General features: G+C 32.9%; 1 protein-coding gene across 20 annotated transcripts in view; it reads right to left on the bottom strand.

Annotated features, from left to right (window-relative positions):
• Positions 1 to 10,000, bottom strand: part of LOC144968435 (suppressor of lurcher protein 1-like) — a 469,097-nt gene that overhangs the window by 156,263 nt on the left and 302,834 nt on the right. For 3 of the 20 annotated variants that reach the window (XM_078906794.1, XM_078906802.1, XM_078906807.1), the window contains exons 1-2: positions 7,212 to 7,317; positions 6,523 to 6,639 (exon numbers count right to left, since the gene is read on the bottom strand). The exons of 13 other annotated variants lie outside the window; for them this stretch is intronic. The gene's annotated coding sequence lies outside the window, so the exon portion shown is untranslated. Of the gene's footprint in view, positions 1 to 6,522; positions 7,184 to 7,211; positions 7,318 to 10,000 lie in introns of those variants that run through there. 4 more of the 20 variants (XM_078906795.1, XM_078906797.1, XM_078906803.1 and 1 more) reach the window with 2 other exon arrangements.

Here is a 10,000-nt window from a genome sequence, read left to right as displayed (position 1 = left end):
TGGAAACAAATGTTTTCGTTAGGTTTTCTAAATAACTTATCGTTAGAGTATTTTTGTGGCAAACGTCAGAAAATGACCCTTTGGTATTTTAGAAAGGGGTTTAAAGATTATTATTTTTTCGACTACATTTTATACGGTTGCGTTTCTAAATATGCAGCTTTGATATTAAATAACATGATCGGTTTCTATGACTTTATTTCAATAATTCTTTTGCAGTGCATGGAAACAAGTGGTGATCGTTGCTTTTGGTACATATAGGCGTGAAGAATTGAAATCCAAAAATAAATTACATCAAATAAAATTCATTTATTCAGTTCGAGAGACGAAGTCAGAGATCAATGTATGTTAATGGGTCAAAATCCAATTATTTTATCAAACACATTTTACAGATTAATTATATTGCATGGAACCTATGTCCCACTAAAAATAAAAACTGAATATATAGAATGAAAACAGCAATTTATCAACCTATGTATTTTGCCTTTACAAATTTAATGATAGAAGGAGAAACCTAGAAGAGAGAACTCTGTATTCAAGAGTCAAGGACTGTTAAAAATACTAGAGGCAATTTCGGTACACACTGTTTTTTTGGGCTTTAACGCGTTCAAATTGCTACCCTGGTTCTCTTAGAATGGAATAGCTACCGTTGACAAGGAGACAGGGACTAAAATTTAGCTAGGGGCGATAACGCTGACAGGATACAATTTGGCAAGGGAGTTAAGCATACTCAGATTTTCGTCGTCTGGGTTTCGGAAAGAGGTCTATTTAATTTACATGTTGTCATTCCATTTCAAGCAGTAACCCATTCCATTTAGAGCAAGCGTCCCTCTCAGTTACACTATAGAAATAGTTTATGTTATTCTTTCTAATTTTATTGGTTTTTAAGTCTTCTTTTCAAAAAGAAATGCTGTGCTTTGCTTTAAGTCAGATCTTTTCGTATTTATTGAGAATCCCCCATTCTAAAGCCTGTAAGCGGACGACCCCTGTGAATAAAATGTGGGGACCAATACTGTTAAACGAATTTCTTAAAGACATCGCTTTGTTCGGTATTTAGTTGGATGTTAATCAATCTTTTCTATAAATCAATATTCAGTACTTTTAAAACAAGAAAAAGAACACAAAAAAGTCCCAAAAAACTCAAAAAGAATAAATCCAAAACAAAAAAAAAAATTAATTAAAAAACCCCGAAAAAACAAAACAAGCCGACAATTTTAAAGTATTATATGTCACAGAGGTATAATAAATAGCTATATTATTCTAGTCTTCGTTATAAGGCAAAAAAAAACAAAACAAAACAAAACAAAAAACAAACAAACTTGAAAACGTTCCGCAATTTGGAACGTTAAAAGATAATCTCTTAGGAACGCCAGCATTGGAAGGAAATAGAAACAAAGAGAAGAACCAAATATATGTAAACAAATAATCAAGGCGTCGCAGAGGGAATATTAATATTGTGAACGAAATGCCCCCGAGTCAAGTATCTAAGTCGAAGAAATGATATTGTGGCAAATATGAATATCATCTTTATTAAGATGGAAATAGAGTTGAAGATAAAAGATATAAAAAGATATATATTCAGATGAATGAATAGATATATTGACTGATATATTCATATATATATATATATATATATATATATATATATATTATATATTATATATTATATATATTATATTATATATATATATATATATATATATATTGACAGATAGATAGACATATAGATAAACAGATTGACAGATAGATAGATAGATAGATAGATAGATAGATCGATAGATAGATAGATAGACAAATAGATAGATAGATAGCTAGATAGATAGATAGATGGATAGATAAATGCAAAGATTGATTTTGATTTTAAAATGAAAATATAGAGATTTTACAGAAGACATTATGTAAGATACTCGTAGATAAATGTCAGCGTTGAATAAATAAAAAACAACATAAAACAAGAAAACAAAACAAAACAAAAACGAAACAGTACAAAACAACAGCAGAAAGTAAAACTAAACAGTACAAAAAAAAACAATCAAATAAACAACCAAAAAACAAACAAACAAGTAAAACATTCAAAGACAACCAAACACATAAAAAAAACACACAATTTCTTAACCTGTGATCGAACTCAATCTCCGCACTCTGACTATTAAACGCGCAAACCACTTACGTCAATGGTAGATTTGATAGATCAATATAAACAGTGAAAGCTTTTATAATCATCTCATATATTATTTATTCCACAAGATGTTTCAAACTAGGAATTTAGTGCCATTTTCTTTTTTAAAAAAAACAAACTACTTTTTAAAAATGTTGGCCAGAAAACATGTTCTTCAAATATGGATCGATTAAAATGACTCTCGTCTTGTTAAACATTCTCGAACCTGGGACTTCATAGGAGTCCTAAGGTTGACAAAGTGAGGGTCATTTTAATCGATAAATAATTGAAGGGCGAGCTTTCTGGCCAAAATATTAAAAACCTCGTCTTTTTTTTCAGATTAAGCAGTCCTTCAGAGCCATTGGGCCCATGGAGCCGGAGTTTATCCCGGTTTCTATAGCGTGAAACGGACAATAGCAATTGCTTACAATGAATTGGATAGTCTATCGAAAGTACTTTCCGCCAAATCTAACAGACTCAGCCACCCATTCACTGCTGGGTGGACATGTGGTCAGAAAAAATCTCGACTGCACCCGGGATCGATCTTGGTCCCTTTCCCTGTGAAGCGAGTACTCTACCAACTGAGCTATCGGGACCCCCTTTTTCAGATAACGGCAATATGATTTATCTTCTACAATATCCAACTGAATTTTGGCATTTTCTTTCATATAGAGGAAAATGGATGTCAGCCTGTCAAGCAATCATAAAAAGCCCAAGTGGTTTAAAGAAGAAAAAAATGGAGGATGTTTGAAATCGATTATGTGACAAGAATTTGTTACCCATCGCGTCAAAATGATATAAATCGATCGATATTTGAAGAACAAGTTTCCTGGCCAAATTTTTAAATACAAGTTTTTCCAGTGTACACAGTTAACTGATTAATGTTAAAATGATGTTATTTTTTTTTTTTAAATGTATTCGAGCAACTCATAACACTGAATTTATTCTACTCAATGAAAAAAAAACCCCCAAAAGAAATAAAACCAACAAACAAACAAAAACAAACAAACAAAAATCAAACAATACAAAAAAAAATCCAGAAAAAAAACACAACTGAATCTTAGTTTCTTATCTTTGACTATGAATTAAAGTTTAGCATCAATATCATTCCCACATATAATACTGTTTCAGATCGTGGGGGCGCTTTTAAGATTCTTGCTCTCTTGCTCTTTGGAATTCTGGACATGCCACTCCCATTGGCTGCACGCACGGGCTTGCGTTTTCCGGGTGGGAACAAAGTTGAAATTGCATGCAAGAAATCTTATATTCTACACTTCAAACGATTCTAATTATAAAAATTTCTGTTTGAAACGCATTTCTAAAAATATCTTAATGATTTTTCTTGTCGCCTGTAGTATTTTAAAAAAATTAAATCTAATAATATGTCACATATGGCTTTTACACAGATCTATCTATCTATAAGGTCGGGTAAAATAGTTTTACATTTTTCATCAAACCTTAAAAATATATATTTAAAAGTCCAAAGCCAAACATTCCTGGTAAATATTCGATTCTTTTTATCCATTTTTATCATGTTAAAAATGGGACCTCCATACACTGACCATAAAACTCCCTTTTCATTTATTTTGCAGTCTCGTGTTTAAACATTTTTGGCAAGTTGAGAGTCATGCTAATTAATCTTTACTTGAAGCAGAAAAAGTTCCTGGTGATGTTTAGATAAGTAAATCGTTATTTTGTATGTAATTATAGGTTTTGTGAACAGATTTGAATGTTTTTTCTTCTCTATGATACTGTCTGGGGAAATAAGACGTTTAGAATTTTAGATTGTTAATCCTGTAAACTGATTTGGGTGCATTTTGGTCTAAACAGTTCTCAATGGTATTCATGGATTTTCGTAGTTTGTAAGATCAGATAATTCTAATGAACGGGAAAACATGAGATTTTATAACATACAAAAATACAATAAATACGTTCAAGGGACCAAAGCCAACAACGACACAGGACATATTGGACGAGATATGATGCACGTGAGGTATTATGACAATATTTTTCGACAGAGAAAAGACAAATTTGTTATCCACTTCAGAGAGCGAGAGACAGGCATACAGACACACACACACACACACACACACACACACACACAGAGAGAGAGAGAGAGGGAGAGAGAGAGAGAGAGAAAGAGAGAGAAATGGATTGATAGATAGATACTGATTGAGAGATGGATTGGAAGATAGATAGTAATTGAGAGGTTAATATATAGATTGATAGATATATAGATAGATAAATATAGAATGGAGTGAGAGAGGGAGAGAGAGAGAGAGAGAGAGAGAGAGAGAGAGAGAGAGAGAGAGAGAGATAGAGATAGAGATAATATGTGGTTGAGAGATATGTTTATGATATTAAATTAATATATTGATTGACAGATATATATATATATATATATATATATATATATATATATATATATATATTATAGATAGATAGATAGATATATGTGCGTGTTTGTGTATACGTATAGATCTATAGATAGATAGATAGATTGATTGATAGATAGAAGGGTGGGTAGAGAGAGAGAGAGAGAGAGAGAGAGAGAGAGAGAGAGAGAGAGAGAGAGAGAGAGAGAGAGAGAGAGAGAGAGAATTATGAGATTACTGGCGTCTCGAAATGCCTAGTTTGTCATTACAACAACCATAGCTTATAGCCGATAGAGATAATAATACATGACGAGGCTGGTACACGATGACAAGACATGATAATACACAGCATGGAACATCCTAACCATAGACATATCCCCCCCCCCCTTCCTTTCCCCTATCAATAATAAATAAGGTTGGACAGTGTAAGAGGAGCACAGGTCAACGTGAGCACATAGCGATGCATTGACTTCACACTTATCTGTGTCATATTCTGACTAAACATATTTTTTTCATTTCGACCAGAAAACTTTTACTTCAAATATCGATCAATTGTCAAAATTGTCACAAGGGCTCTATTCGTTTAACAAAATACAAAAGTAAGAACAACAAAACAAATCAAAACAAAGCCAAAAACAAAAACAAAACAAACAAAAAACACCCCAAAAAAAACCCCATTAAAAAAGCCAACAACTACAAAAATCAAAGTAAACAAAACAAAAGAAAGTAAAGCACAACAACAAAAACAAAAGAACCAAAAAAACAAAAAAAAAACAAAAACAATCAAAACATAAAACTAAACATAACATGACATATAAAAGAAGCAAAGGAATAAAAACAAAACAAAAAGAATACAACAAAACAAAACAAAATAACACAGAAGACTCGCATCTAAGAGTTTGTTTGTTTTTTGTTGATAATTTTGACGAGTTGAGGTACATCTTAATTGATCTACGAGTATTATTTGATGTAAAATGTTTTTTTTTCTGACCAAATTGCAATAAATGTGTTTTATTTTTGTGTGACAGTGTTATAGCCTTGTCCTTATATGGGCAACACAAATAGCAGTCTGTCCTTTATACGACACGAGAAAATATAATGCTCATTGATGACTAGATAGAAGCAATTATTGCTAATGGGTTATGATTCACTATATAAATGTCCCTTTATTTTAACATGACGATGCAAACGGGATGCGATTAAAGCGTATTGGTTGTGAAATATTTTCTTGATGTCACCAGGCGCAGTCCGAGCCTTCCACAAAAAAGCCCATTCTTTGAAAAGTTAATCTTTGAAAATTAGGACCTCTAAACATTACCTAATGTAAATGTTGTTGCTCGAAGCTCGAAGAAATAAATAACAATGTGAAATTGAATACAAGCTTCAATTTAATATACGACAACAGATACAATTGACGTTTCGGGTTTCCCCTTTATCAACAAAACAAGATGAAGGATACACTACAGACGAATGAGATAATGTGGTAGTGGCGTTGTAAGATGAATAAGCAACGCCATTACCACATTATCTCATTCGTCTGCAGTGTTTCATTCATCCTGTTTTGTTGATAAAGGGAAACCCGAAAGTCAATTTCAAATATTTTTGTATATTAAACAGAAGCTTATATTCAATTTCACATTGTTATTTATTTTGAACAAAATAGCAAAGATTAACCTAAATTTCATACTATAGAATCAGTTTTTAACGGTTAAATCAACCTGATATTACCGGTTTGAGGCATGAGTCACATTTATATTTTCATAACAATGACTAAAGGTACTTGTGATTCCATTTGGATATCAACCAGCCACCTTTCTAAATAATTCTTTGAATAAATTACTGCATCATGGGTTTAGAAATAATTATATTTCTGACAATAATATATAAAATGATGGAATTGAATGAGCAGAAGAAATACGACCGTAGGAAAAAATCCCCAAAAACACAATATCTAAAATCTTACATAAAAATGTTAAGGTTTTTAATACATACCTTGTTGGTTAAAATTATATCCAAAATATAGAAATGACTTTAAACGTTTACAGTGTATAGAATTAGACAAAATGTGTCTTCTTCATTCAAAGATTTATCATTTTCATTACTTGTATGCTTAAATAAGAATATTGTCCACAGACGGACATTAAATAAACACACAGTGAAACAACCGATTAGAAAATACAGAATCATAACACAACTGCACACGAAATAGATTTTTCAATTGAAAATAGTCATCATTTAATGATCAATTCGATTAAATGAGAAATTTATTCTAATTCCACGGTATTTATTTTAATCTCTTACCCATGTGAATTTTTGCTACAGAAACTTTAAATAATAAACGTTTAAAAACAATATTTACACAACGACTCAACGTGAACTTATTTACAAGTCTAGCAACCTAAATGTTCTGTCTCATTGTTGTCATTAAAATACACTGAAATTAACGAAAATCATTCTTCCTTACATTAACGTTCAAACAAACCCTTTTGGTTATTAATCCATTAAATTTAAGCACATTGTAATAACTAAATTAAAACTCGAAACAGCCACTCTCTAACGTTACTTACTCAAAAGTTACGCTACTTTGAGTATTCTCTATAATTTTAAAATAAGATAAAGTTTAGCTAATTAGTTTTCGACTCGCAGTAGCAATAATAATACAGAATTACAAAAATACATACAATTGCTTAGCAGCTACAGAGCTGCATCAACACAATATCATTCGTGAGAACAAGGAAATAATCAAGTGCTGTTGATAGGCGCGATGCTGCTTGCGGAAAGGTGGTGACAACGTTGATGACTGCAGTAATAATTTGAGTGTCGAATGGTTAGCTACTTGCATCATTGCTAACAACTAACAACTCCCTCAACACACACACACTCCCACAGGCACACACACACATATATACTCACTCACAAACACCCACTCATAGACGATCAAGTCATTAATAAGTAATGACTACAAGAGGCTGAAAATGGGATGGTCACGGCCCAATGAATGAGGCTCAATGGTCAGAAAAATTATGTAAAACAACACAATCATGCATGTGAATTACTCAACCGTGACGCTTTCCGTCGAGTTGCGGTGCCATTTATCATTGATGTTCGTGATAAATTAGTTGCAATTGGAAAGCCTATTGTGCTAGCGGTCCATGATACGTTGATGATTGAGCGTAATGTGACGGTGATATAGTAATGATAATATCATCATCATGTCTTATTGGAGTCTTGTGTAGTAGTTCCTTAAAAAAATTCGTCTTGTCCATAATCATAATATTCTTTTCCTCCTTCACTTATTCCACCTCATCCTACACTGCCACCACCACCACATCCACAACCTCCTCCACCTCCTCCTCTTCTTCCTCGAGCAAGAGAGTTTATACAGTGTGATATCCATTAAAATGCTCAAAGCGCTTTACAAGGGATCCCAAGCCAACAGTAGCACCTAACATGCAGGACAGGGAATATATATATATATATATATATATATATATATATATATATATATATATATAATATATATATATAGTGACTTATAGAGGAAAAAACTCGTCTTGTCCATAGAACTATACCCTGAGCATTTTGAAACTTCAAACTTTGTCCTCGTGGTTTGAATACATTTTTACGGGTGTTATCTCAATTTCTATCTGGATGTGACAGCAGGTTTTCAAAGTTGCCATTTCATTTGCATGGTATGTAGCCTGGTGGTATAACACCCGCCTTCTGATCGGAATGCCCTGAGTTCGAGTTCAGGTCTGAGCGGCGCATAGACAAGTCAGTGGAAAATGCTCTTTACTCACACTTTCTCACCGTACTCATGTGTAAATGAGTATCTGGCCGTTAACAGCTTTGTCTCTGTCGGGGAAATTGTAATATCGCCTAACAGGCGTCATGTCTCATCCTACTAATTAAGTGTTGCTGTAGGGACTCATGTAATGGGCTTTTAGCAAGTTTAGTGGATATCGCGCTACATAAAAGCTCAAGTTTCATTTACTTATCCATCAACCCATCCATCAACCAAACACCCCCCAACCCCCCCCCCCCCCAACCCCCCAACCTCCTCCCACCCCCTCACTCACCCCCAAGCACATACAGACTACAAAAACAAAACATAGCATAACATTGTTTACTCAGGGAATTTCATCACATCATTGGCACTCTCATAATTCCATTATGAACTAAAAAGAGACCTTAAATATTTTATGAGTCCTCAGCGACAAGTCATCAAAAAGATTTCAGTTACAACTCGATCTTGTTCACAGATCTATATTATGGTTACTATTATTACTATTATTATTATTATTATTATTATTATTATTATTATTATTATTATTATTATTATTATTATTATTATTATTATTATTATTATTATTATTAATATTATTATTATTATTATTATTTTATCATCATCATCATCATCATCATCATCATCATCATCATCATCATCATCATCATCATCATCATCCTCATCATCGTCATCTTCATCATCAATATTATCATTATTATTATTATTATTATTATTATTATTATTATTATTATTATTATTATTATTATTATTATTATTATTATTAATATTATTATTATTATTATTATCATTATTATTAGTGGGGGTTGATTTTTAAAAATTAGACTTAAAAGGGAAAAAACAGCTTTCGTCAGCACACAGCATAACAAAAACCATTTCGTCCTTGTCACAGTGACCTAAATTCGGACTATTTTTTTTATCAACGATGAGAACTTACAATAATTCATTTCCTCCTGCCTTTATCCAGGGTCGTGTTTTGAACATCCATCAATCACTCTGCTCTTGATGATAATACTCAAAACACTTCTCGCCCCATCAACTTTTTTCACAGAATAATATTAATTTTCACAATCGTCGTGTTAAATAAATCAATATTGGATGACGTCACACAATTAGTGACCAATCGTCTTAGAACGGCATTAATGTAGCTTGTTATCCTTAGGGGTGAGCAGGGGGTTAGAAAAAAATCTTGACTTAACCCGGATGGATCTCGGTTTCTATGCGTGACAAGCGAGTGCTGTACCAAATAAACTTTCATCATCATCATCATCATCATCATCATCATCATCATCATCATCATCATCATCATCATCATCATCATCATCATCATCGTCAGCATCATCATCATCATCATCATCATCATCATCATCATCATCATTATCATCATCAACATGATCGCCATCACAATGAACAACATCACCGAACGTCATCTCCCCCCCCCCCCCTCCTGCACCACCCACCGACCAGCACAATCAGACTTACTTTCATCTCCCACCAGAGTTGTCATGTTTATATAAAGTATTTCAAACATCCAACTTGCCAAGTCACCCGCTAGACCGAAAATTTCTGTCATTCTGACAGACCGGAAACAAATTTGAACGTCTACGAGCCTGTCACAAATGTCACCAAACATCACATTAGTCATAAGTACCAAGTTGGTACTGA

This window comes from Berghia stephanieae, chromosome 3, assembly GCF_034508935.2.
Source record: "Berghia stephanieae isolate SIO BIC M18660-M18661 chromosome 3, UCSD_Bste_1.3, whole genome shotgun sequence".
Classification (NCBI taxonomy): Eukaryota; Metazoa; Mollusca; class Gastropoda; order Nudibranchia; family Aeolidiidae; genus Berghia; species Berghia stephanieae.
This window is presented reverse-complemented; position numbering and strand designations above follow the sequence as displayed.